The 4,738-nt window shown below is 35.8% G+C and overlaps 1 long non-coding RNA gene across 6 annotated transcripts in view; it reads right to left on the bottom strand.

Annotated features, from left to right (window-relative positions):
- Positions 1–234: 234 nt before the first annotated feature.
- The window catches only part of LOC107479834 (uncharacterized), a 46,683-nt gene continuing 42,179 nt past the window's right edge, over positions 235–4,738 (bottom strand). For all 6 annotated transcript variants that reach the window (XR_008007387.1, XR_008007388.1, XR_008007389.1 and 3 more), the window contains 3 exons: positions 1,244–1,384; positions 983–1,047; positions 235–524 (listed from right to left, as the gene is read on the bottom strand). This is a non-coding gene — a long non-coding RNA (uncharacterized LOC107479834). The remainder of the gene's footprint in view (positions 525–982; positions 1,048–1,243; positions 1,385–4,738) is intronic.

Here is a 4,738-nt window from a genome sequence, read left to right as displayed (position 1 = left end):
AAATTTAATAAATACAAATTTTTTATCTAATTTGAATTCGAATATTTATAATATTTCAAAAAATAAACAAATTCATCGTATTATCAAACTAAAAGAAAAATACTATAAACAAACAAGTCAATATAATTTAAAACATAAACAAAGTGTATTGATATATCAACCATAATAATAAATAACCATACATCAACAAATTGTATTGAGTAAATTAAAAGTTGTTAATGGTATCCAAAGGGCTCTAAATAATTTTCCTCATACTAGTAAATTAAAAGAACTATGCTGCAAGCAACTCCTATTCAATTTCCTAACTCATTTGAACAAATTTCGCTGCTCTAATAATTAGCTTGTAACAGAGGATTCATTAGATGAAGTTGGTGAAGGAGATCCTGTGTTAATTCCACTTATCTCATCTGTAAAATTCACTTCACTTGCTCTTTCTGCTGCTGCTGCTTCTTCTTCATCATCCCAACTTTCCTCAGATTTCAATTTATATACTTATACACATGCCTTTAAGGCTGGATTCCCCACTGTAATTCAGAGACATTTTGGTCATCATTCAGACATGTCAAGAAATCAACATATCTAAAGCATCATGAAAACATTCTTAATACTCAGTCAATAATATTTTGAATATGAAAGGAAATATTTTTAATAGAAATGATGACATGCACAACCAGTGAGACAATAAGATATCATCTAACTCAGGGAAAAAGAGGTAGTACAAGATCAAAAGAATTAGTACAATTTTTATTCAGAGACAACAAAGACATAACAATAAGAGGCACATAAACCAACATTAGTGGATGTATGTTTACAAAGATCCAAATATTAAGAGAGCAAGCTAGTAGAACATACTAGGGATATGTTGAAGTGATGTAATATCTAGGTATGTTGATTTAATTTGATCTTAGGTTGATTTAATCACTATGATTAGATTGTTGTTCATGATTAGGTTGACTCAATGACAGGAGGGAATATAACTCACTCAAGAATGTAAACAGGCTCATGCATAAAGCGTTTTAGTCCATCTTCAAAAACATTATGTGCCATCTGCATGGAAAAGCCAGAAAAGTAATCATATTATCATATAGCCTTTAACTAATGAGTCTCATCTTCTTCGCTAGAAGGCATTCATCTAGAAGAATAGTTATTGTAAAGCACATGAATATATGCAATACATATAATAATCTACTAACTTTATAAATACACAAAGCAAAAGACATAAATAAAAGGAAACAGGAAGGACCTTTGGGTCTTTGTCAAGACAAAAGGCAATTGTAGCATAAGCAACATAAACATGATATGTGCAACTTGGAGATTTGTGTGCATCCAGAAAGTACTTTCGGGCTGCTTCAACACCTTCGGTTCTTCGTAGAAAACGAATGAACTGTACCATGAAAGAGATGTCACTTCTTTTGCAAGGATAACTAGCGGGGAGACAAAAAGAATATAAAATGCTCTAAACAAAATAACTTCATTTTTCTTAAATGAACTTATTGCAGAGAATAAAATGTGAATTTTATTCTTTTCAGCACAAATATGACTTTCACAAGTTTATCTAAATGACAGTGAAATGTGTTTGGAATCCATCATCAAATACAGTAGATAAAACATATGGGCAAGAATAGAGTTCTTTCAAATAAGACGCAGAACAAAGTATCTAAACTTGAAATTCTGATGCAGGAAAAGTTCTAAAATTTGATCAATGATTTTCAATTCATAAAAAGATGGGAATAATGAACATACTTGGAAATTATCCTTAACGAAAATGTATGAAGCACTAAAATTATGTAAAATTACTCAGTAAGTCCTTGTAGTTTCACCAAAATTCAATTGTTAAACTATCTATTATCTCTGAGCTTTCACAAGTTTACACTTACTAACTCAAAATACAAGCTAATGCTCACACAGTCTTTTATAATAAGTTTGTACTAGTTTAACTAAGATCTAAAAAGATCAGTGAACCCTCAATGGACACCTGGTATATGATGATCCTTTCAAAGAAACGCATTGCAAACACCATAAACATGTTATATATGGGGAAACCAATTGATGAAATTAATACACAGAAAATGCCAATATAGAGAGAAAAAGAAAATATACATTGGTGGACGAAATTGTGATCATCAACAATGGCTCCAAAGACTTGGTGCTCTCAAACATGAATCACACTTTGTCACAACTCCGCACAACTAACCAGCAAGTGTACTGGGTCGTCCAAGTAATACCTTATGTGAGTAAGGGTCGATCTCACAGAGATTGTTGGTATGAAGCAAGCTATGGTCACCTTGTAAATCTCAGTCAGGCGGATTTAACTAATTTAAGAGATTATTGATTTTTCAAATAATAATAAATAATAAACATAAAATAAAGATAGAGTTACTCATGTAATTCAATGGTAGAAATTTCAGATAATTGCATGGAGATGCTGTGTCCCTGTTGGATCTCTGCTTTCCTACTGCTTTCATTCAATCCTTCTTACTCCTTTCCATGGCAAGCTGTATGTAGGGCATCACCGTTGTCAATGGATACATCCCATCCTCTCAGTGAAAATGGTTCCAAATGCTCTGTCACAGCACGGCTAATCATCTGTCGGTTCTCGATCATGTTGGAATAGAATCCCTTGATTCTTTTGCGTTTGTCATCACGCCCAGCAATCACGAGTTTGAAGCTCGTCATAGTCATTCAATCCCAGAATCCTACTCGGAATACCACAGACAAGGTTAGACTTTCTGGATTCCCATGAATGCCGCCATCAATTCTAGCTTATACCACGAAGATTTTGATTAAGGAATCCAAGAGATATGCGCCCGGTCTAAGGTAGAACGGAAGTGGTTGTCAGTCACGCGTTCATAGGTGAGAATGATGATGAGTGTCACGAATCATCACATTCATCAAGTTGAAGTGCAACGAATATCTTAGAACAGGAATAAATCAAGTTGAATAGAAAATAGTAGTAATTGCATTGAAACTTGAGGTACAGCTGAGCTCCACACCTTTAATCTATGGTGCGTAGAAACTCCACCGTTGAAAATACATAAGTAATGAAGGTCTAGGCATGACCAAGAGGCCAGCCCCCAAACATGGTCAAAAGATAAAAAATACAATCAAAGACATCTCATAAACTAGTAAAAAGTTCTATTTATACTAAACTAGCTACTAGGGTTTACAGAAGTAAGTAATTGATGCAGAAATCCACTTCTGGGGCCCACTTGGTGTGTGCTTGGGCTGAGCTTGATTTATCCATGAGCTGAGGCTTCTCTTGGAGTTGAACGCCAAGTTGTAACGTGTTTTGGGCGTTCAACTCTGGTTCGTGACGTGTTTCTGGCGTTTGACTCTAGAATGCAGCATGGAACTGGTGTTGAGCGCCAGTTTACGTCATCAAATCTCGAATAAAGTATGGACTATTATATATTTCTGGAATGCTCTGGATGTCTAATTTCCGACGCCGTTGAGAGCGCGCCATTTGGAGTTCTGTAGCTCTAGAAAATTCATTTTGAGTGCAGGGAGGTCAGATTCCAACAGCATCAGCAGTCCTTTGTCAGCCTCCTATCAGAGTTTTGCTCAGGTCCCTCAATTTTAGCCAGAAAATACCTGAAATCACAAAAAAACACACAAACTCATAGTAAAGTCCAGAAATGTAAATTTAGCATAAAAACTAATGAAAACATCCCTAAAAGTAACTAGATCATACTAAAAACTACCTAAAAATAATGCCAAAAAGCGTATAAATTATCCGCTCATCACAACACCAAACTTAAATTGTTGCTTGTCCCCAAGCAATTGAAAATCAATTAGGATAAAAAGAAGTGAATATACTATAAATTCCAAAATATAAATGAATATTAGTTCTAATTAGATCAGCGGAACTTGTAGCTTTTTGCTTCTGAACAGTTTTGGCATCTCACTTTTTCCTTTGAAGTTCAGAATGATTGGCTTCTCTAGGAACTTAGAATTTCGGATAGTGTTATTGATTCTCCTAGTTAAGTATGTTGATTCTTGAACACAACTACTTTTATGAGTTTTGGCCGTGGCCCTAAGCACTTTGTTTTCCAGTATTACCACCAGATACATAAATGCCACAAACACATAGCTGGGTGAACCTTTTCAGATTGTGACTCAGCTTTGCTAAAGTCCCCAGTTAGAGGTGTCCAGAGATTTTAAGCACTGGTGGACGAAATTGTGATCACTTGTTCTTTTTACTTGTAGGATGTATACTCTGAGGGCATTGTTTATTTTCACAACTCCGTTCAACTAACCAGCAAGTGTACTGGGTCGTCCAAGTAATAAACCTTACGTGAGTAAGGGTCGAATCCACAGAGATTGTTGGTATGAAGCAAGCTATGGTCACCTTGCAAATCTCAGTTAGGCAGATTAAAAATGGTTTATGGGTTTTCGAATAATTAATAATAAAAAGAAGAAATAATAAAAGGGATAGAACACTTATGCAGATTCATTGGTGGGAATTTCAGATAAGCGGATGGAGGTACTGTAGAGCCCAAGCACGCCTGTTCTCCTACTGCTTCTACTCAATCCTTCTTACTCCTTTCCATGGCAAGCTTTGTATAGGGGTTCACCATCAACTGTGGCTACTTTCATTCCTCACGGGGAAATAACCTGTGCGGCTGTCACTCGCACAGCTAACCAGTCTGGAGGCATCACCCATGGCTGATGGCTACATCCCATCCTCGCAGTGAAAACTATGCTAACGCACTCTGTCACAGTACGGCTAATCACCGGT

The sequence above is a fragment of the Arachis duranensis genome, chromosome 3, assembly GCF_000817695.3.
Source record: "Arachis duranensis cultivar V14167 chromosome 3, aradu.V14167.gnm2.J7QH, whole genome shotgun sequence".
In the NCBI taxonomy this organism is placed as follows: Eukaryota; Viridiplantae; Streptophyta; class Magnoliopsida; order Fabales; family Fabaceae; genus Arachis; species Arachis duranensis.
The sequence above is the reverse complement of the archived record's forward strand: the minus strand, read 5'-3'. Positions and strand labels throughout refer to the sequence as shown.